A 25,250-nucleotide genomic window follows, 5' to 3' on the forward strand; every position below is an offset into this window, starting at 1 on the left:
CTCGCAGGACAAGCAATTTTTTAACTTACTATCCAACACCTTCCCTACTGTACGTAGGCTGGTGTTGGAATAGCAAATAAAAAAATTCCTAAGTCTGCACCCCCTCCAACGCAAGTCGTGGTAACGACTTGCGTTGAAAAAAACGCGTTGTAACGGCACGCGTTGTAACAGTACGCGTCGTAATGCCGTACATCCCTCTTCAGTGGCGTTAGGAAGCAACCGGGAACCTGGGGCCAGATGTACAATGGAAAGTTGCATGCGCAGACAGGTTTGCGACCCGTTTGCGCATGCAAAAATCCTGTGAGCCATGTACTAACACTATTTTGCGACTCACAAAATAGTGTTTTGCGACTCGCAATTAGTCACAAATTGCGAGTTGCAATTTCCAATGGTCATACATCTGGCCCCTAGAAAGCAGAGCATTATCATTGCAGAGGTACCCGAAAGGTAGGGCTTGAAAGGTAGGAAGGTTGTGGTGGGGTACAGCTGCACGCAGGGCACAGGCGCCCCACCCATAGGGGCTCCCAATAAACTGACCAGCAGGAGCATGAAGAGGACACTGACACTGGAAAGGGAACCACTTCATTTATAGCACATGAATAACCAGCTTCTGCCATACAAGACACCACTGCCTGTCCTCACTGCTGCCTGGGAGGTATTGCAGCACCTCACACTCAGAGATGACATGCAGGTGGTGTCTATTGAAGCAAAAGGGTGAAGGAGAAGACCAGGAGCCTGGTGTGCTGTAAGAGGAAGGATGAAATGCTTTGGCACAACCTACATTTCTGGAGACCTCAAGCTGTAGACAGTGTTGCAGAGACATGTTTGGCCCAGTAGGCATAAATACAATTTACTTTGGGGTGCTATGTGTATTGTAATTGCATTTATATTGAGCTTACTACCCCTGCTGAGGCGTCAAAGAGCTTTTATAGTAATGACACAACTTTAGTGGACATGCATTGGCACTATCCCTGTGACACCCATTTGCGATTGTCATGCTGTGCATTGCTCTTAAGATTTGCATGTGCAGTCGGCTAGGTTTCAGTTGTCTTTTTTAGTGTTTTGAGGGCACGTGCTGTGCTCAAGGGTGTATCAGAGTGGGTATGTTGGCAGCGGGTATACCCAGGAGAGATGTACCCGAGACGTTGCATCTCAATGAAGTGTAGACAGTGGCTGTTCATATGAACCATAAGATCCTGGTGAATACTTCAGGCACCTTAATTCCATCTAATTTTCATATTACCAGTTGATTGGGTTTTTCTCTTTTGGCCCATCGACTATGTGGGAAGGCACCAAGGAAGCCCACGGTTGTTAGACATTAGACCGCACTTTGCTGTTCTGCAAGTTTTTGAAGATAATTTGTTGTTGACTAGCCTGATCTGATTGCAAGTATTGATGGACATGATTAGACATATCAGCTACAAATTTACCAGATGAATTACAACTTGAGCAACAACAGAACAAAGGTTTTGATAAACATCCATTAGCTACTCTATTATCATGCCCCGCAGAATACCAAGCATGCACAGGTTATATCATGTGCTGTGATTTTTCTGATCAAACAAGGACTGTTTTAGAGAAGGAATCTTGGGGCATATTATCAAGGGGGTTTATCCCCGCTTTTTTGGCTTTAAAAGCCAAGAAAGCAGAGATAAAATTATCTCCCTATTACCTAGCTGTCGTTAACACCAGTTAGCGACAGCTAGTAGGAGATAGCGACCATCTTGGGCACCACTTTGCATGTCAGTGATATTTATCACTAATGACATGCAAAGTGGGCGTGCCAAGATGTTAGCGACTGAAAACAGTTGCTAACATCGCTATCTCCTATTACCAACTTTTGGAGATATTCGCGCTAAGCGCGAATATCTCCAAAAGCTAACACATGCCCTTAGCAGTTCTTAGCCATGTTATCCAATGGGAGGTGGATAACATGGCTAAGAGCATTAGCTCAGTAATGCATGAATATCGCTGACTTTTCAGCGATATTCATGCATTGCGGCGATTTTTATCGCATTTGCGATAAACCTTGGTAATACCAAGGTTTATTTGCGGTAAAAATCGCTGCAGCTCAGCGGTAAATTTTTGTCTCTAACCAAGCAATAGCGATAATTATCGCTATTGCTTGGTAATATGCCCCCATGTTCGTTTTATAGTTAGATTTGGAAAGAGAATCTTCAAATGCTGGGAGTTTAAATGTCAATCCAAACACTACCATAGACATGAGAGAACTGTGCCATATACCTCCTAAATGAGGCTCTCTAATTTGTAAATGGTGATCCTGCCATCAGGTTGTCCATGGTTGAATTGTCTCCTGGGCTTAATTAAGATTGACTATGTAAGGGGCAGTGAGGAGTCCTCCTTTGGCCATTTGTTTAAACTTTGTTCTGCCATTTGTCATGTCTACAGCAGTGTATTCAGCAAGTTGTGAGACCAGGCATTGCAGCACCCACGCCCATGCAGGTAAGAGCAGTGGGGCCGTGGGGCCGTGTGAGGGGGGATTTCGACTGACGATTATGAGGGAAAATTAAACAAATAATTAATTTGCAGCATGTCACAGAGTGGAGGCAAGATGAATATGGGTGCAGAGAGGAAGATATCCAGGTGCTAAGAGGAAAATATGCTGATATGCTGGTCTGTAGTTGAGGTACTCACAATGTGGATGGCCTCAGACTTCACAGCAGGCAGTCACTGAATGCAGTTACAGTAGGTTTGAAGCAAACTGCGAAAGCACAAGCATGTTAACCAAGAGAAAGAAACGTATGAACTAAGTGGTCCCAGTTACTGTTGCATCAGAAGCAACTTTGGTCCAGTATTAGGTGCCTTGTGGGCATCAGTGAGTTAACGAAATGCTGCACATTTGAGAACATAGGGTCTGAAGACTATTACAAGGTTGTATTCATGAGCATTTTCATCAGGGATACAATTCAACCATAGGTAGCTGATTGTCAGACCTTGTTCGGGGGTATCACAGGGCAGACATGGGCTAAAAGGACCCAAATGTGTTTATGGATGTCATTTTCTTCTAGTGTACTGGAGCCTGTCCTATTATGACTGTGCAATTTGGTCCTAGTATGTTGCTTTCTGCGCTTGACTCCCAGAGTAGCAAAGGCAAGCAGCCAAAGGCTTCTCAAAGTGGTAGTATGGAGGGAAATATCTCAGATTCAACAGTCAGACAACATACCCTATAAATGTGTTGTCCACCCCAGAGCTTATTTTAGCAAAAATAAGGAAAAGTTACACACCTGTAGACATATTTTTAAGCCGTGGCACTCTTCATTGAAGTCATGAACCTTGAATAATTCCGATCATTGAATTTGGCAGCATGGTTCCTGAGATCACGCAATATGGCCATTTACATCTACCAAATGATTGTCTGAACATTTTAAAGGAAGCTAAACGGCCATACACAAGAGCATGTTAAGCTTTTAAATGGAAACGTTTCTGCATATGGTGTCGTACTAATAACCATGATTCTATTAAAGTACAGGAAGATATCATCCTTCTGTACTTCCTTCACTTGGCCAAGTATGGCCTGCAATTATCATCCATTAAAGTGTATTTAGCAACCATCAATGCATATTGAAAATCACCAATGCAACAATCTTTCTTCAAGAGACCTGCGGTCAAATATTTTTTGGAAGGTCTGAAGAAAGTCTTTCCTTCAGTCAGGAGAGCTTCCCCTTTTGGGAACAGAACATGGTATTGTCAAAATTGATGCGACCTTTCAAACTCATCCAGAAGTCAATGCGGCAACACTTGTCATGAAAAATGGCTTATTTGATTGCCATTACCTCGGCTCGTAGAGTTAGTGAGGGTTGTATGACACAATCATGTATGCCTAAACCATGCATACCTCAATCATGCGGTCTTTACAATGACTGTGCCCTTACCACACATGCCTTTACCACCCATGCCTTTACAACAAATTTGGTTGTAAATGCATGATTAGTACAGGTATACGTGTGGTTAAGAGCCACCCCGGCCCCCTTACCCTGAGCCTCAAAATTCAGCCCTCCTCGGTTGTAATCTACCCGTCCCAGCTCTATTAACTACCCTGACCCCCTACCCAGAGCCCTGAAACTCATCCCAGCCCAAAAACATTACCCTGACCCCAGCACCCCCACCCTGAGCCCTGAAAACTGCCCCAGCCCTGAAAACCACCACTTCCCCCCACCAAAGACATTAAATTCAGTCTAAAAACTACCCCAACATCAGCCCCCTGCCCTGTTCCCTTACACCAGCCCCCACCCATAAAACCTACCACCACGTCCCACCGACCCCAGCCCAACTCACAAAGCTGTGTCCTAATCCTTCTTCCTGCTGCGATCCTTTCGGTTCCACTCTCTGCCCATCCGCTCAGACAGCTAGAACGCTGACTGCCTTAACCACGCATATGCCTGACTAAGGCATATGCGTGGTAAACCAAACATGATATCAATGCCAGATCCAACCGGAGATTATTCATCTGCCAAAGCTATTTTAATATAAAAGGAAAGTGGTACCATAACAAACATGTAGCTTCTACCGCATACCGCTATTCACAATATATATTGGAACACGTACGTTTTTAAACACAAAAGAGAAGCCCTGCGATTTGTACAACTTCCCATTACTATACTGAAATTAATACATTTTAAAAGTAAGTGATCGCTCTTCCTAATACGTCATATGTACCAATATCTCATAACATACCGAAAACCCTCGGATTATCTGAGAAAGGGTAAAGTGTCCTGTATTCCGGTGTCATCACCAGCATCTAAAACAGTATCAGCCTTTGCATCTAGCTGAAATTAATAAATTCACCTGTGGCATTTCCCGACGAAGGCGCCTAGCGCTGAAACGTGTGAAGATTATATTTCTGAAACTTCTGTTTTTAAATCGTATTGTATTTTTCATGCTATGTGTATGATGCTTTGTTAAGGTTATGTCATCAATTTAATGTTCTCTTTTTTTTAATCAAAGAAGCGTTTGATTATGAATGTTATGTCTGTTTTTTAAAATTAAAATAATTTACTACATATGGTAATTACACTGAGCTCTTTTCTTGTACTTTACTTTAATTTAATTCAATCTGATTGTAACAAACTATATTTTGCCTAGGAATTTTACCTTTGATTGCATATGCGTGGTTAAGGCAAGCGTTGCTCAGCTTCCGAGGAAACAGCACGCATGTTTTGGGCTGTGTTGTAAAGGCTGTTTCTCATTAGAGAGTTGCACGCTCTGTCTTCTGTAGAACCTTTCACCATGTGCCATCATCATAGGGTTGTTCTGCATACATACTCTTCCTTTTTACCTAAAGTAGTATCGGATTTAAAAATTAACCAATCTATCACTCTGCATAGCTTTTTTCTAAACGCTACAACTGCAGCAGGGAGAACTTTGTATTCTCTAGATGTTAAAAGGGTGCTGTGTTTCTATTTAGATAAGTCCAGGACTTTATGAAAATCAACCCACCTATTTGATAGACCTGGCATCCTTGGCGTGGGTCTCCCTTACATTTTTGGTGCTGTTGCCTCATGTGTTTTTGCTGGTGTTAGCTGCTCAGAGCACTGTGCCACTGCCAACCAGTGCTCTATTGGACGGAGGAGGATCAGTGGCAGTGATCCTCCTCGACCTAAGTGCGGCCTTCGATACCGTCAACCACCAACTTCTCATCAAAAGACTCAAGAGAGTTGGTGTAGAGGGCTCCGCCCTATCCTGGCTTTCATCCTTTCTGGCTCAACGGACCTATCAGATCTGGGAGAATAACGCCTGCTCCTCCGAAACTCCCCTCCAATGTGGCGTGCCTCAGGGCTCCTCCCTGAGCCCCACATTATTTAATATCTATATGTCCACATTGGAGGAGCTCATCATCCCGTTCGGAGTGAGCGTCGTCAGCTACGCTGACGATACACAACTAGTTGTATCACTATCTCACCCCAGACAACAACCAGCAGATTTATTTAACTGCCTTGTGCAGGTCCAATGCTGGATGAACAACTCAGCCCTAAAATTAAACGGTTCGAAAACTGAGGTTCTGCTCCTCGGCCCGAAAGGACTCACACTCTCCCCGGACATCTGGCCAGCCTGTCTGGGCCCCCCCCTGAACCTAAAGAAGAAGTAAAAAGTCTGGGTGTGTGGCTCGACACCGACCTCTCGTTTACCGTGCAGGCAAAGAAAGTAGCCGGGATTTGCTTCGGGCTCCTGAAATCGTTAAGGAAAGTCCTGCCCCTCTTGCCCTCCAACTCCCAAAAGCTGCTAATTCAAGGCCTAATACTCTTGAGGCTTGATTATAGCAATGTGATCTACCTGGGCGCCCCCGAAGCGACGCTGAACAAGCTTCAGAGAATTCAGAACACTGCGGCCCGGATTCTCACAAAGACCCCTGTCAGAGCTTCGGCCAAACCTGCCCTAAAACTCCTCCACTGGCTTCCTATAAGGGAGCGGGTCAAATTCAAGGCCCTGTGTCTAGCTCACAAACTACTACAACATCAAGGCCTCCCTGTTCTTAGGAAACTCATCACATCCTACAAATCCTCAAGACCCCTCCGCTCGGACACGGAAAACTTCATCGCTATCCCCAGATTCAAGAAAGCCCGCTCAGGAGGAAGACGTTTCTCAGTCCATACTGCTCGTCTCTGGAACTCACTCCCCCGCGACCTGCGACTCGAACCACAATACCTTCGCTTCAGGAAGCGGCTCAAAACTCACCTTTTTCCGCAATGAACCATGCTCGTCCGTAACCCTGATCTTCTGTGCCCCCCTCACCCCCTTCTTCTTCTCCCTTGTCCCACTGAACTTAGGAGACAGAATCTGTTAGCGCTGGGATACCTCCGGGTGACTACGAGCTCTACAAAAATAAATAATAATAATAATACAGTGCAAGTGCTCCCTGTGTAAATTGCTATATTGATTGGATTCCATGATTGGCTTATTTGGTTTACTATCAGACCCTAGTACCGTGCACCAGGAGTGCCCAGGGCTTGTAACTCCAAATGCTGCTAGTGGGCTTGGAGCACTGGTTGTGCCACCCACAGAAGCGGCCTTGTAAAATATGTCTGAGGTCTGCCATTGAGAGCCTGCGTGCAGTCTGGTACTGTCATGCTGACTTGGCAAGTGCACCCACTTGCCAGTCCCTAAACCTTCCCTTAACTTCATATTAGGCACCCCTATGGTAGGCCCAAGGGCAGGGTGCATTGTAAGCATAAGGTAATGAAATGAAATTAAATTAAATGAAATGAAAAAGGAACTTGGTTAAGCGCACTGCGGCCGAGCGGCTTCCTGGCGCTGGGGACTTGACCAGACTCACAGAGGGGACCCAGGGAGACTAAACGGGAAATGCCTGGGAAAACAGAAAAGTTTTGAGAGCTTTACGGAAGTGAGTGTAGATGGGAATAGAGCGGATGGAAAGAGGAAGACTGTTCCAGAACCGTGGGGCCAACACCAAAAATCGGGTGCCCCCCGTTCTGGATTTACGGAAGCGGGGGACATGCAAAAGGGAAAGAGAGGAGGAGCGAAGAGTGCGACTGGGGGCATGAGGAGTGATGAGAGATCTGATAAAGAGAGGAGCTGAGCGGGAGTGGGCCCGAAAGGCCAGACAGGCCAATTTGAAAACGGATCTGAGGTGCACAGGGAGCCAATGAAGGGACTTGAGTACAGGGGTAATGTGGGAAGATTTGGGGAGACGGAGAATGAGACGAGCTGCCTGATTTTGAATGGCCTGAAGGCGGCGGGTTTCATAAGCGGGTATGCCCACGTACAGGCCATTCCCGTAGTCAAGGCGAGAGGTGATAAGGGCCATGACGATGGTTTTAAGGGCGTCCGACGAGAAAAACCGGGAGATCTTACGGATGAGACGGAGGGACAAAAAACATGATGATACGACGGAGCTAATTTGGGCATGCATGGACAGGTCATGGCTGACCTTGATGCCCAAGGTTCGAACAGAGGAAGCCGGTGAAGGGGGGGAACCGAAGGAAGGGGGCCAGTGGAGCGAGGACCAAGGGTTTGAGGGACCACCCGTGAGGACAAGCTCTGTCTTGTCAGGATTGAGCTTCAAATGATTGATGCTCATCCATACAGATATGAAAACTAAGGTGGAACACAACTTAGGGAGGGAATCCGAAGGGGAGGAAAGAGGTAGGACAAGCCCTGAGGAGTGTGGCATGTCCTAATAGTGAATTACAGCCATTTTCGTTTTTCACTATTGCAAGGCTACCTGTTCTCCATAGGTCAGTATGGGCTGTTAGAATTGTTACACTCTATGATCCTAACAGGCTCAGGAAACATGGTAGAAATTCGAGTTTAGTATGCCTGAACTCAGAATAATAAAGTACATATTTTAGTAAAGTTTATTTTAATATTCAGTTTGCAAATACCACTTTTAGAAAGTAGGTATTCACTTGCCTAACCATTTCAGCCCACCTCTGCTAGGATGTGTATCTGCTGTCTGGTTTCTGTGAGTGACAGGGCTGGGGAATTCCAGGAGACAGGCTGGGGCAGCCAGGTGGTAATTAGAGAAATTTACATCCAGATGGGTGGGAGGAGTACACCTGGGCTCCGGTTAGGACTGTGCCTTTCCACCACAATGCTGGCTCCACACCCTGGGGAGCGTCTGATGTCTCTGCCCTGCACACTGAATAGAAAAGTCAGAGTCCTGTCAACAAAGTGCCCTACAACTGGACTGGACTAGGCAAAGGTACCCTGGCCTGAAAGAACAAAAGAATTGTGGTATAAGTATTGGGACCATGAGCCCAAGAAATCAGATCCTGCTTGAACAAGAAGAAACCTCTGCCCGACGAGAAGGAAGTGGGAAAGCTGTAAGGAGGAGTACTGTCCAAGACCTGGGGAATTGGCCTGCAGTGGTTGCCTTGCTGCTGAAGTAGAGGAGAAAGACTGGAAAATACTTTTGCTTCAACTTGCGCTTAAAAGATCTCCAAGGGCATGTGAGTGAGCTTGCCCCCTGAACGAAGTCCCAGGACCAGTGGACTTCATCCGCCGCGCAATCCGTTGCTAGAAACGCTGTTTTTAGCCTTTTCACTAGGCCGGGAGTTGTGGACGCCTTGTACCGCCAAACCGTGTCCAGCAACACCTCGTACCCCGCCTGTCCGCCTCAACCAACGCTTCCTACGATCCGTAGATCGCACCCTGACTGGCCGACCCCACCGCGTACAAAACGCTTGTCCCATCGAGTCATCCTGGCTGGTACGACTCGCACACCGCCGCCGAAGGACAAGGTTGCCGCTCGCATCGAAGAGGGGAGTACGCTCCGTACGTCCGCCTCGCACCGCAGCCAGAGACTGAAGCCACGGCTCCGACAGTACGGCTCGTTCACCGCATCGTAAAGTGAACGCCTTGAATCTTGTTCCGCCTCGCTCCCCCGCAGCCCCCACTCTACGCCTCGCACAGATGCCTGTAACGAGCCGGGGCTCGCACCGTAAAAGGGCCGACAACGCTTCTGGATCTCCTTCTATTTTACTGCGCATCTTCCGTGCCGGACACAACAACTAAGGTACTGTGAACGCCTCGCACCACCGTGGTGTACGCCTCGGACCAGAGCGTCCGCTGTGCCCGTTTGACTCCGTTAGACTTTTTCCCATCCCCGTGAGAGTCGGACAGAGGGTGCGAAGCGCACAGGACTAGAAATTTTCATTTTTAAAGACTCTTGATTGCTAAATAGTATTGTGAACATTTTTGTCGTTATGTTGGTCTTGTGCTAAGCCTTTATATAAAGATTCACTATTTTTGATATAAACCTAGTGTGGTATCCATTTGTGGTGTTGTCCCTGAGTTACTGTATGTGTTCACAAATGCTTAACCTGTAACGCCTCTGAGAATAAGTCTTGTCTGCTCGCGCCAAGCTACCTAGAGGGTGAGCAGGGGTTATTTCAAGAGGGTGATCCCCTTATCCAGACTAGAGGAGAGGGTCCCTGCTTGTCACAAGTACCTATCTGTACCAACCAGAGACCCCCAAATCTAACACTATTCATAAATTATGGTTCCTTAAGAAAGGGATTTGCAACCTCTAAACAATCCATAGCAAGAAGGATAGTCTCATGCATTTCCCTGTGCTACCACATTGCAAAAAAGCCTTTACCAGGAAAACCTAAAGCTCCTTCAACAAGACGAAAGGCAGCAACCACAGGTTGGATCAGACCGGTTTCAATCTTGGACATTTGTAAAGCAGCAACTTGGATTTCTTTACACATGTTTAGAAGACATTTCTGTCTAAACACTGATAATGAGGCCGAGTCGAAATCTGAAAAGAAGCGTTGAGAAATCTATTCAAATAGTTAATTTGTCCTTATGGGCCTGGATTCCATATTTATTATAGTGTATCTCAAATAATGCATGTTACGGATTGACAACGTATGGGTACCTGACAGCCTCATGGTGGTTGTTTTCTTTCAGCAGGCTCCTCTATGCAAGGTTTATGACTATCAATGAATATTCTACAACGCTGAAGGAAAAGTTACATACCTGTAGACAGAGTTAATGCATCGTAGGAATCTTTATTGAAGTCATAAACACCCACCCTCCTCCCCGGCTGACAGGGTTTATTTGTATACTGTGCATCGCGTAAAAAAGAACTGACACTCTTAGGCAAACTACCACTGCAGTGCATTGTGGGATGGGGTACATCTGGGGTCCTTAAAGGTGCAGGTCCCTTTTCTAAGCTTCTCAGTTATAGCCTATCTGGCAGTTTTTTCCTTCTCATGCTGTCTATTGTTTATGGTCAGCCTTTTTCTTTGACAAAGTGTTGCAAGTTTAAAGGCTTTATTGATCAATATTTTCTGCTTTTTCTGTGCGCCGGCATTCACAAGGAAAATACATCTCTGACCGCCAACACTGTGACTATATGGAAAATGTCTTTTTCCTGGATTCCTATTATATATATTGAAAAAGGTGTTTTGGGGTCTGCGCAAACAGCACATAATTATTCAAGGTTTATGACTTTCAATGAAGATCCTACAATGCAGAAAGTACTTTATTAGCACCACAAAACATAATACAATACAGTCCAGTGGTGCTCAAACGCAAGGTCATAAATCCAGCTCCGATACCTAGTTAAGCTGCCACCTGCTACGGCTCCCGGTCCCCATTCTAAGAGTGGCTATCACATCTATAGATCTACTCTACACAGATTAAGACAGGTACAGCTCTCTAGGTCTCTATTAATTCAGAGTAGCTTGCAGTTCAGTTCAATAGTTTGTACCCAAATTAAAGGGGTTGCTTAGACAGCAGCCACTACTCTTGTGGCAGAACACGGTCCCTATGCTTATTTAGGCCCAGATGTATCAAGATACCCTTTAGCGATTCTCAAATAGCGATTTTTAAGGAATCGCTATTTGAGAATTGCTAAATGGTATGTATCTAGAAATGCGCTATTTTTTAGCGATTTCTTAAAATTCCTTAATTGCGATTAGCAAATTGCTAATCGCAATTAAGGAATAATTTCACATTCATTTCAATGGGCGAGGAGGCCCATAGGAATGAATGGACAGTTATTCTCAATTTGCAATTCGCAATTTGCGAATCGCAAATTGAGAAAAATTTCAAGGGTGCAAGGGTGTCTTAAGGACACCCTGCTGCACCCCCTGAAATTGACATGTGTGTGTGCATATGGCACACATACATGCCCTAAGGGCATGTATGAGCGTCACATGGCACCTTTAGAAATTTCAAAAAGTGCTTTTTTAAAAGAATTTGCAAATTACCACCAACTACAAGTTGGTGGTAATTTGCGATTTCTTAGCCTAAATTTGCAACGCTTAAATGCTACATACATAGCATTTAAGGAATCTAAATTTGCAATTCCTTAAATGCTTGCGCAAAATTAAGGAATTGCAAATTTTGCAATTCCTTAATTTTGCAGTGCGATTTTTTTGATACATCGAATTTGCCGATTTTTTGTCGCAAACGCTGCTTTTTTGCAATTCGCAGCGTTTGCGACAAAAAAAGCGGATGATACATCTGCCCCTTAGTCTTTCATGTGAGGCCCCATTATCTGCTCCTGCTTTCATAAGTTCACACGGCGGTGCTTCTTCGGGCAGGGGCAGCCTCCGGACCAGGAACAGCCTCTACTTTGCCAGCTCTTCCTCAGGATTCACTGGGTGGGGTCAGTAGCAGCAGCACCAGGCCTTCTGTCATCCCAGGGGTGTCAGACAGCACAGAATTAATTCTTAGCTTGATTTCTGTATGCATTCGAACTTTGATGGCTGAAGTGAGAGGCCAAAAGATCCCTCAACGTACAAATTGGTTCTAGATTATCGGCCAAATGCAGTCAGCAATTTCTAGGGGTTCCTTATGCCAGAAACATGGCTGGCTTCTCTTCCGGGACAGTTTCTCCTCCTACAGAAGCCGAGACTCTCGTTCTGTTTTTTGAGCAAGCAGACAGGCTTCTGGGTGCTAGCCAGCAAGTTGTGTAGACTTAAAGTGATGAAACTGGTTGTCATGCAGACAGCACTCCTGGTCACAGAGCAGCTCTTTAACTACTCTGCTGAACACTCCCTTCCTTTGTCAGAAAGAACTTAGTACTGGAACAAACTGGGGTGGTTTGGATTTCATTTTTATATCCATTTTCCAGACGGTGACTGTGGCTCCTCTGTCGAATGTTTCCGAAACAGTTGGGATTGGTTCCCTTTAAAATGTAATTTTCTGATACCGCCTTTGTGCAAGTTGGTGGATTTCGAGCAGGTAGCAATTATGTTGGGTCCAAGTAAGAGTAACCGTCACAAGGCACAGTGAAGTGTGAGACCTTTATACCTGGCTGTCACCAGCCTCCCTAAAACAGCAATCAAAGACATACAAAGAGCAAGGCCTTCCCAAAACCTTCCTTTTACTTTGAACAACAGACACTGCAGTCCCACCCATCACTCTCATGATCTACCAAAGGACAGTGATCAGGAAGAACTAATCAGCATCCATTTGCTAACAAGGGCCTTTTTGAATTTTTAATGAGAGCCCTTTATTCATCCTCCTGCACTTCAGTTTTTGTGTCTCCACCCTCCAGCCACAGGAATTCAGACAATACACTTTCATTATTTGGGGAAGCTGTCCTCATCCACCATTGTGCATCATGCTAATCCAGGGGCTTCCAAATGGATCCCACTGATCCAGACTCCTAATACACAGTCCTACCACCATATATGTGTTACATACAAACTGAACACATATATGCACTCAATACACATGAAATGTGAGCACAAGATTCTGGGCTTCACATAACAGCAGAACTTTACAGGAGAGCGGTCAGTAGACGCCCATCTCTATGACACAAAGAAAAAGGTCAGGTAACACTAAAGATTCACAAAACATGATTGTTAGAAATGGGGATCTGTAGTTGGCAGGTTGTTACCCTGTACAAGTAGGCACCCTTCTTACTAGTCAGGGTAATTGAGATACACTTCCAAAATAGCCCTTGCACACCCTTGGTAGCTTAGTATAAGCAGTCAGGCTTATCTCAGAGGCAGGGTGTAATGAAAACACTACAAATGGACACCATGTAAGTTTTAGAAAAATATCCAATATTTTATCTGTGCAAACTAGACCAAAAATGATAAGAATCCACCATACAGTTCTTGAATGTATCAATAAGCAAAAATATACCTAAAATACAATTCCTTGAAGTGAATAGCTCCATCCAGGGATAGCGTCGTGAATAACAAATCCAAATAGTTCTGTCTGACCACGGTGTAGCGGGCCAGCTACAGTATTGGGAAGACCTGCAAAACAGTACCTTTAGAAATTCAGGGTGTCAAGCACCTTGCGGTGAGCTCCGAAGAGCCGGCATTGTCAGGTGTCAGTTCTGGAGGTCAGTGCAGGAGTCGTTGGGCCCTTGAAGTCCCTCGCGTTGCAGATAGAAGTCCGTGCAGTTGAAGTCAGGAGCACAGGCATCGGGGGCGGTGGGACTGAGGTGCGAAGTGCAGCAGTGCAAAGTGAGGTGCCTTCAGGTCACGGTGCAGGCAGCAACTTAGTGACGGTTATTCAGCAGCGTCGGTGAGACCAGTGCTGCAGTGCAAAATGGGGTGGTGCTAGTCGAGGTGCTGGCAGGAGAAGGTGCAAGCAGCAATGTAGGTGTTGCTGAAGCGCTGTCGTCGGCTGATGAACCGGAGTCGATGGAGATGGCGTTGGTAGGCCAAGGCTGCGGTGTGGGATCGGGCATATTGTAACTTACGAACGGTTCGCTCAAACCACGGTGCAAGCAGCGGCATCGATGTCGGAATGGAGCGTCGTCATCGGGGATACCAGGGTGGTGGACTGAAGGGAGGCGGTGCAAAGTACATTGCCCACAGGTCGTGGTGCAAGCAGCGGTTTAATGGCGTCGTCATCGGTGAGACCATGGTTGTGGTGCGAAGTATGGCTGTGCACTCTGCTGTGCCTTCAGAACACGGAGTCGGCAGCGGCGTTGTTGATGGCGTCGGTTTGCTTTTTCTTCTGCTGCAGCACAAAACACACAGTTCCCAGTGCTGGTAGCAGATGAACTTGAAGCCTTTGCTGTTCCTGAGACTTCTTGAACAGGGGGCAAGCTTTACCTCAAGCCCATGGAGAAACTCAAGCAAAGAAGTTGCAGAAAGTCCAGTCCAGTCCTTTCTCTGCCCAAGAAAGAAGCAGCCAGTGCAGGCCAACACAGCAAAGCACACAGCCAAGTGATAGTTCCTCCTCACAGCTTCTCCAGCTCTCCTTCTTGGCAGGTTCCTTGATCCAAAAGAGTTCTAAAGTTCTGGGCCCTTGGCCCCAATATTTAATTCACATTTTCCTTTGCTCTATTGTGGCAAGAAGTCTCTCAGCTTAGTCCAAAACAGTTCTGTCCTCTCTGGTCCAGCTTCTTGGCAGGAGGTGGTGACAGCATTGTGCACAGGAGACAGTGCCTATTCAGGTGCAAGGAAAACTCCCCCCATTACTCTAAATGCAGCCCAGGGCTATTCAGCTCAGCTCTGAGTCACCCAGGAAAGTCCCCATAGTGGCTGTCTGCAGTGAATGCACATCCCCAGCCCCTGTCACTCCAAAACCAGACAGTCGATACACAACCTAGCAGAGGCGCATAGGATAGCTAAGCTGGAAAATGCCCACTTTCTAAAAAAGTGGCATTTTCAACTACACAATTTAAAAAACATCTTTACTAAAAGATGTGTTATTAAATTCTGAGCTTAGAGAGCCCAATCTCAATTTCTCCATCTTGAAAATTAGAGCTTAGAGAGCTCAAACTCAATTTCTCCATCTTGACCCAACAGAAAGTTATATTTGTAAGATGTTATAAAGCAACTCCCATGTTAGCCTGTGGGACAGATAGCCTGCAATTGTGAAAAAACAAATGACACAGTTTTTCACTAGCAGGACATCACACACCCCAGGACATGTCCTACCTTTCACATACATTGCACCTTGCCCAAAGGAGTACCTTGGACCTACCTGAGGCATGCCTTACATGTAAGAAAAGGGAAGGCCTGGGTCTGGCAAGTAGATGCACTTTCCAGGTCGACATGGCAGTTTAAAACTGAACGCAGATACTGCAGTGGCAGGTCTGAGATACCTTTACAGGGTTACTCATGTGGGGCACAATCAGTGGTGCAAGCCCTCTAGCAGCATTTTATTTACAAGCCCTGGCACACCTTGTGAACTTTACTAGGGACTTACCAGTTAATCAATTTAGCCAAATATGGAAACACCAATCCATAAACACAATTTACGGTAGGAGCACATGTACTTTAACACTGAACAGCAGTGAGGAAATGCCAGAGGTACGAAACAAGCAAAACGAAGTCCAAAGTACCATCAAAAACAGGAGGCCGAAAGTAAAAAGACAAGGGAAAAACACCAAAAGATTCCAGGTCACACAATGATACACCTGATGACTTGCACCCAGGGCAGAGACAGTAGTTCAACGCCCACTATAAGGGCATAATTGGTGCGCCCCTCCAGATCACAGAATGCCTTCTGGAACTCTCATTACCAGGGACAGTAGCAGGCCTCAGTGCACACGCTTGATAGTGTGACACCAGAGCCAAAGTAAGCAGTGAGGATACCAGTTGCATTCCCATTGCATGTGTACTGTTTCTTGCATTTAAAAGCTTAAGAGTGTTTTGCTGAGGTCACCCAATTTTCAAAAGAATGACAAGAACATTGTTACAGCTAACCCCCAACAAATCTGTCAGAGATGCAGCATTAGGCAATGCTGTGAGAAAGATGGCAGCTGCTATGTCCTTCACAAGTGCCACGGTTAAGCTGAGCACGTCTACAGTCAAGCTAATGGGATGGAGGAAAGGTTTGAAACACGGCTCTCAGACTTACGAGGAATGGTAGGCCCTACAACTGGGGCACTCACTGATCAAACTCAGCATTTTGAAATTGTGTTCAAGCTCTAAATGGATTAGGGCTCAGAACTCCATTAAATAACCAGCAAAAACAGAGGATGCACACATTCAGGAGCAAAAATAAATGATATACATCAAGTACATTTAAGTTTGTGCCACAACCTAATAGATCTACATGACACATCAGGAGAGGATGCTGTGCTTTCATGATGGCCAGTCACCTACATCCCTCACTAGCCCTCATGCTTATAGTCTTTGAGAAGGATTTTGACAATGTATCTTAGGAATTGATTTGGTTCCTGCTATTACATCTGGGATTTGGGCCACCTTTCATAGCTTATTCTAAACTACTGTATAACATACCCATGGCATGTGTAAGAGTCAGAGGTACCTCTACGCCCCTTATAAATTGAGCAGAGGCATGAGGCAAGGGTGCCCTCTGTCCACCCTGCTCGACACCTGGCTATTGAGCCACTGTCCAACACTTGCCGTTAAGTGGCCAGATTCCCAAGTTCCTACTTGTTAGAAATGGGATTTCTGGTCAGCTAAGGCTTGCGCCAAAGCCAGGCAGAAACCACCACTCTAGTCAGGGTAAGGGTGTTACATGTTTAAGATAACCCCTGCTCACCCCCTTGGAAGCTTGGCACGAGCAGTCAGGCTTTTCCCAGAGGCAATGTGTAAAGCATTTGTGCAACACACACACAGCAGCAACACACTAGACACACCACAACAGAAACTCCACACAAGGGTATATTAAAAATAGCCTTTGTATTATAATAAACACATTAGAAATATAATCACACATTTACACTATGCCAACTGGCACTAGACAATATTCACAGGGGATTATTTAAGGACCAGGCCAATCGGGCCACGGTTAGAACCATCAGAACAGGTAAGTAAATGCAAAACACAACCAGTAACTACTGAAACAATAATGACCTCAGCATTATTACGTTTGGCATAAAACACATTACGCCCAAACCTCCTCAGCATAAATACATTATGCAATAGGCCTCACCAGCATAAACACATTATGCAATAATCATGGTGCATGAAACATTTGACTTCATGCTAAAACATGACACTAGGCATAAAACACCATATGCATCTTATCAGGCCTAAACCACATTAGGCACTAGCAGTAGGCATCACCTTAGGCATAAGCAACCTAACATAAACACATTATTAAGCATGGGCGGAAAATCCGTTCCGCTCGCGAATTTTGCGGATTTTCGGTAAATTCGCAATCCGCGAACGCTCGCGAATTTACCGAAAATCTGCAAATTCGCACGCAGCGGATTTTTTTTTCTTGGTGATACAATTTTGTGGCGTGCGGTGTAAGTTCGCAATTGCGAACATGTAGGCAGCAACAATCTCGCACTTGCGAAATTACAAAAATTGCAATTCTGCACAAGAAATCCACTAGCAAGCAGCATAGACCTTCTGAAAATGATGATTTTTATCAGAATAACTCCTCAGGTTGACATTTGCCTGCACTTTTTTGGATTTGAGGCCTTTTGACTTTCTTTGGATCACTTTTGGATTAGAAATCAACTTTCACAAGTAAGCTTGTTTGGGGCATTACAGTTGCTGTAATGCTGTTCTGCAGAAAAACGAGTTTTGCAAAAGTGAAAGCATTCAGCAGGTTCAAAAGTTCAAACTCATCATTAGTAACCATTCCCTATCCTGCTTCCTGGCTGGGGCCCCTCCAGAGTTCAGTTGCTAGTTGCAACAATTGTATGACCCTGCTCTGACCCTCACAGCAGGCTCATAGAATAGCTACAAGTAGGCCATAAAAGGTCCTGGAAAAAAAAATTGCACTGCAACAGAAAGCAAATTACAGATAAGGAAGCAGGTGCCAGACTGGAATTTTAAAACAGTGACACATTAATAAATCAACCCCAAATTAATTCATGTCAGTTGAAGCAGGGCTGGTGTGCTTGCTTTTTCCCCCCATAATCTACAGTGATGATGAACCAGAGGGTGGCTTTGATGTATCAGGTGGCATGGGTGAAACAGAGGGTGGCAGGGGTGAAACAGAGGGTGCTGGGAACCTGTGATGATGAACCAGACGTAGAAACAACATAATCGCGACCGATCGGTACAAAACCCTCGCAAACTGGCAGAAATCCTTGCGAACACACAAAAAAAAAAATCCGCAAATTCGCGAGAATTCGCGAATTTTGCGGATTGCGAGTTCGCAAATTCGCAAAATTCGTGAACGCCAGATTCGCAAAATTCTCTCATGCTTACACATTATACCATCCCTTAGGGCCTTGCACCCTTCCAGTACACACAGGTGCCAACCATGTACATGACCCCAGGCCAACTGGCCTTTTCTAGGGCTCCAATGCCCTATGTCCAGCAAAGGCAGGGCTCTAAGGGGGACCTCGCAAAGGGCCCCCTGGCTGCCTCAGCAGCAAACACAAAGTGCTCACTGCACTGGTGCCTGGGGAAGTGTAACTTACCCCCCACCTCATCAACAAAAATGCCCCTAAACATTGCAGCTGCCCACTGTCTGGCGGGGCAGCTGTGGAAATGAGGCCTGGCACAACTGTGCCCCCTTAGGCCCCTCTGGGACTCTGAGTAAAATCACCCCCACGTTGCAGCTGCCCATGCTTGTGGCGTGGCTGTGCAGGAAATGCAGGCAGTACTAGCACCACTGTGCCTCAGGCACAACCACAGGGTCAGGGCACCGAAAAACTGCCCCGACACACACCCCCAACAGGTTCCCAACTTAGCCCCACTCACCGGGCTCTCTCTGGGGACACCTCCAATCTCCTTTAGTGCCGCTTCTGGCCCCCATAATGCTTTGGGGAGCCCCCCTTCACCGGGGCTTCTCTGGGCCACGACATTGTAGCAGTGGGAGGGCACCGGCAGAGTACCTTGGTTGGCCCGCCTCTCGGGCCTTTCTTCCATTTTCCCGGTCTTCTCTGGTGGCTCACCGGTCACCCTGGCAGACTCCCAGGCAGCAGGATCCCACCAGCACAGGGGGGCACCGCTCTCCTCCTCACATGGACAGTCCGGTTCCCACGTTGCTCCGCCTCTTCTTTCCTCACCGGCTGGCAACTTCCTGCTCTTGAGCTTTGAGCAGGCCCCGCCCGCAGTCAGGCGCGGGTGCCTGACTTCAATTCTCGGCGCTCCTTCTCTGTCGGCAATTGCGGGGTGGGCTCCTGCTTAAAATCAAAGCACAGAAGCAGGATGGGCACCCATCCGCCCCAATCTGGCAGAGAAGTGGGGTGGGCACCCGCCAGCCACCAACAACAAAAGTGGCGGAAAACACAGGGTGGGCACCCGCTTTGAAAATCTGCATAAGCGGGGCGGGCTCCCGCTCCGTTGGGCGATAATGCAGGGGAATCCCAACAACGGGATTTCCCCTTAAGGAGATGAAGCTCTGCGCTGCGAAACGCCAGCCCTCTCCTCTTGGGCGATCAAAGTATAGCGCTCAAGAGGCGCTTGAAGCCAAACGTTCTAGTCAGCAAAGTCCTGGGGGCACAAGGCTTGGCTCAGGCAGACCAGCACACAGGGCCCTCAAGCAGAAGGGAGGCAGTCCCTTGTGGCAGTTCCTCCTGGAGCCCAGCAGCAGCAGCCCCCAGTGTCATAACAAGCCCAGGAATAGCATTTTTTATGGGGTCACAGCTCCTACCTTTACACCACATTTTCCTTTGTCTGCAGAGCACAGGGCTTGGGGGGGGGACCAGCTAGAATTGGTTCTGGAGCACTCTGTTTACAGTTCTCACACCCTTCTTTGGGAGATGGGGGCTCGGCCATCAGATACACCACAGGGGGGCGGAGCCAGCATTCGCTAGGGCAGGCACAATCCTATTCAGGGACCTGAGACTTCTCCTCCCATCATTCTAAATGCAGATGTCCCATTCAGCCTAGCCCTGACTCACCCTGCCACTCCTAGAGCCACACACCTCCCAGCCCCCGTCACTCAAAAGCCAGATATGCAATTCACAACAGGCAGGCAGACACATAGCACACAGAAATGCCAACTTCTAAAAGTGGCATTTCTAAATAGTTATAATAAATCTGCGCACACCATTGCGTAGCATTTATTATCACTATTCCAAACATACCAAACTTGACCACGCTGCGCGTCTCATATCAGGAATTACCTTTGAAACATTTATCAGAGAATCCCCAATGCTTTCCCATGAGAGGGCCACCCCTCAGTAGTGAGAAACCAAAAATGGCTGTTTGTCACTACCAGGACATGTCACACACTTAAGGTACATGTCTTATCTTTTACCTACAATGCACCCTGCCCACAGGGTTATCAAGGGCCTACCTTTGGGGTGACTGACATGAGGTAAAAGGGGGGTCACAGACATGGCACACACTTTAGGTGCCACGTCACAGCGGTAGTAACACTGCGCACACAGGTCCTGCAATGGCAGAGGCCTCAGTTAGGTTTGAAAGGCTACTTTGGTGGGTGGCGCAATCAGCGCTGCAAGCCCACCAGTAGCCTTTAATTTACCAGCCCTGGGTGTATGAGATACCACTTTACAAGGGACTGACAAGTAAATTAAATAGGCCAAACAGGTGTAGGCTAATCTTACCATATTTAACACAGAGAGCACACACACTTTACACTGAACAGCAGTGCTAAATTGCCCAGAGTCCTAAAACCACCAATACCATGTCAGAAAAAAGGGTAGCAGAAAGGCAAAAAGTTTAGGGATGACCCTGCAAAAAGGGCCAACTCCAACACTACTGATGGGATAGAAGATAAAGTATCACTATATCCTGATGATCTTCTTTACATCAGTAGCCCCTATACACTTTGGTCCAAATGCCAAAACAAATTATAAATGAATTCAGCTCAATCTCAGGCCTCACAGTTAACTGGAAACATTCTAGACTCTATTCACTACAAACAAGAGGTGATGGAGGTGCATTGAATGATCGAAAGGGGATTGTTACCATCCACGGTAGCTTTAAATACGTGGGCATAAAGGTGGCAAGTGATGAGAGCCTGGTATATGCTGAGAATGAGCAACCACTCCTAAATGGTATACAAAAAGACACATCATAGTGGACGACCCACACTATCTGTAATGGATAGAAAATCCCTGGTAGAAATGATACTTCTTCTCAAAATATTTTACCTGGCTGAAACCTTGCTTACATACCCCTCAATTAAGGATTTTTATTTGGAAGGGTAAACATCCTTGGCTGGCTACTACTAAATGTTGTATATCACCCTATGATGGGGGACTGGGCATGACGTATCCCCACTCCTACTACCACCGAAAACACACATACTCATTATAAATGATTGGAAATATGGCCAAGCGAAGGATCACACATATTGGGTGCAGCTATGGGCAATGAAAGGTAAATTCCTATTGCAATATTTATATACATAAAATTGCCACACAAAGCACACCCAACTACCCGCACTAGACATGGAATAAAATATAAACAAATTAGGTGGAATAACTGATTGAGGGGTATGAATTGTACCTGAACCTGTCTTTTGATACAATTTACTCAGGTATATTAAATCAACCTTTACTCTTTCTATGTACTTCGCTACATTTTGTTTGGTGCTCTTTGAATTGACTATCAATGGTACTTAGGAATGAATAAATGTCCTAGACCTCATGAGAATATGTGAAATAGTATCACCGTGTACTTCTAGTATATATCCTCTTGAATACAAACACTTGCAAAAAATATGAAGGTTGAGGTCTACATTGTCATTAATGCCAATCTAGAATGTTTTCCCAAGAGATCTTATTATTATTATTATTATTATTATTATTATGTTTCTTATATAGCGACAGAATCGACCCCCGAAGGGGTATCTCCGTGCTTGCCTTGGGAACCCGTCCTGGCTTTTCCCTGTGAGATAGCCCCTACAGGGCATCCTCAAGGTGAAAGCCAGGCATCCCGCCGCGGGGGGGCCGTTGTGGAGATTAAGCAAGCTTAATGCCCAGAGTTGCAGAGTGTGAACCCATTATTAGGTCAGGCACCGAAGCAAGAATTATCGAGTCCTTGGACATTTGAGCTCAAGACCCTGCCGCGTCGGGAATCAAACCCTGGTCCTGGGTCTGACCTCTGCTTCAAGGTCTGCCTGCTCTAACCAGTGAGCCACACTTCTCCACCTTAAATAGAAGATTACAACCTTACTAAGTGACCTAGTCTACGACACCCCCGCGCCGCACGGCCACCAGCTGCTGCGTGTGCCTCCTCGCTGCCCCTGCTGCTGCCGTGTGACCATGCCCCCTGCCACCGAGCGGCGTGGTCTCCTGCGTGATAGCACTGTGCTCCTGTACCCCGTTCTCCTGCTGTATGCCCCCCTGACTGCTGAGTAATATTGTGTTCATTTTTGGTCTTTATTTTGTACATTTGTATTGTGTTCGTTAGTTCGCCTGTCCCCCTGTTTCTCCGTCTCCTCCCTCCCCGCTTCCCGCCACCGCCGCTAACCACGCCCCCTTTTCTTCTGTACCCTCCCCGCTCCCGCCTCCCAGCTGCTCCGCCCTCCCTCGCACTTCGCCATATATGGCGACCGTGCGAACGCGCAGCGGTCACTCGCAGCGGGCGTGCCGATTGTGCGCCGAAGGCGCGCCAAAGGTAAGCCCGTCTGCGCCCATCCGCGACCGGACCGCGCCCAGCGCCAGGACCCCTGGCCCCCACCGACGGATGACGACCCGATTCTCCTACAACGCCACCGAACTCATCGCACTCAACACCGGCGGGATCCCTGGATGCTACCGAGCCACCCCGAGGCGCACCCACGGACCCTTCAGCTGCCACGCCTGCAAGTTCACCTGCATCCGGACCTGCCCCACACCAGCACCCGCCAAGCCGAACACCAGCAGCAACCACCTCAAGTGCATCCTGCTCAACACCCGCTCCGTCCACAGGCACGCCATCGAACTCTGGAACCTCCTCGACACCACATCTCCTGACGTCGCCTTCCTCACGGAAACCTGGATGAACGACTCTTCAGCGCCCGACATCGCCATCGCCATCCCAGAGGGCTACAAGATCACCCGGAGGGACCGCACCGCCAACCAGATGGGAGGAGGCATCGCCATCATCCACAGGGACACCATCCACATCACGACCAACACCGACGACACCCTGAAAACCGCCGAACACCTACACTTCCAGATCCGCACCGACCCGAAGACCACCCTCAGAGGCACCCTGATCTACCGACCCCCGGGACCACGCACACAATTCAGCGAGGACATCGCCGACTTCGTCAGCCCGCATGCCCTCCCCTCCGCTGACTACATCCTCCTGGGGGACCTCAACTTCCACCTGGAGAACAACAACGACCGCAACACCACCACCCTGCTCGACAACCTCGCCAACCTCGGACTCAAGCAGCTGGTATCCACCCCTACCCACATCGCCGGACACACACTCGACGCCGTCTTCTCATCCAGCAAAGACATCACCTTCAGCCACGCCACTGGACTCCACTGGGCGGACCACAGCTGCATCCACTTCACCTTCAGAAGAACGACGATCCACCACCACCAGCAACCGGTCGCTCGAAGAAGCTGGAACAAGATCACAGCTGACCAGCTCGCCGCCTCCCTGAGCCAGCACCCCCCCGCCAGATCAGCGAACCCCAGCCAGGCCGCCGACAACCTCACAAAGTGGATCAACAACTGCACAGACGAACTCGCCCCACTGAGGACCCCGCCTAGCAGACCCGGCAGCAAGAAGGCCCCATGGTTCACTGACGAACTCAAGAGCTCCAAGAAGAACTGCCGAGCCCTCGAGAAAGCCTGGAGAAGGGAACCAACACCGGACAACATGACCGCCCTCAAGCTTGCCACCCGGAAGCACCACCAACTGATCCGCGCCACTAAGAAAACCGCTTTCAAGGACCGGCTGGACAACAACGCACACAACTGCAAGGAACTCTTCAACATCGTCAAAGAGCTCTCTAACCCCAACGCCGGAAACAACGACATCACCCCATCGCAAGACCTCTGCAACTCCCTCGCCTCCTACTTCCACAACAAGATCGCGGATATACACAACAGCTTCAGCACTCAACCGACGCACGCCACAACCGAACCACCGCCCCCCACCACCACCCTCCGTGCCTGGACTCTGACCAGCACCGAAGACACCATCCGCTTGATGAACTCCATCCATTCCGGATCTCCCACCGACCCCTGCCCTCACCACGTCTTCAACAGGGCCGACGCGGTCATCGCACCCCACCTGCGGGACATCATCAACACCTCCTTCGACACCGCCACCTTCCCGGAGAGCTGGAAGCACGCCGAACTCAGCGCTCTACTCAAGAAACCTACAGCGGACCCCACCGAACTCAAGAATTACCGCCCCATCTCGCTCCTCCCGTTCCCAGCCAAAGTCATCGAGAAGACCGTCAACAAGCAGCTGGCCGCCTTCCTCGAGACGAATGGATCCCTCGACCCCTCACAGTCAGGCTTCCGAGCCAACCACAGCACCGAGACCGCCCTCATAGCTGCCACCGATGACATCCGAGCCCTGATGGACAACGGAGAAACAGCGGCCCTCATCCTCCTAGACCTCTCCGCGGCATTCAACACTGTCTGCCACCGCACCCTAGTGCAGCGCCTCAGCAACGTCGGAATCCAGGAGAAGGCACTGGATTGGATCATCTCCTTCCTCAACGGAAGAACACAGAGAGTCCGTCTACCACCGTACAAGTCAGAGGCCACCGAAGTCATCTGCGGCGTCCCTCAAGGATCCTCGCTGAGCCCCACCCTCTTCAACGTCTACATGAGCCCCCTCGCGGCCATCGCACGCCAACACAACCTGAACATCATCTCCTACGCTGACGACACCCAGCTGATCCTCTCCCTGACCAACGACCCTGCCGCCGCCAGAGCCAACCTTCACGAAGGGATGAAAGACGTAGCCGAGTGGATGACGACCAGCCGCCTGAAACTGAACTCAGACAAGACGGAGGTCCTCATCCTGGGC

The sequence above is a fragment of the Lissotriton vulgaris genome, chromosome 8 (assembly GCF_964263255.1).
Source record: "Lissotriton vulgaris chromosome 8, aLisVul1.2, whole genome shotgun sequence".
Taxonomy (NCBI): Eukaryota; Metazoa; Chordata; class Amphibia; order Caudata; family Salamandridae; genus Lissotriton; species Lissotriton vulgaris.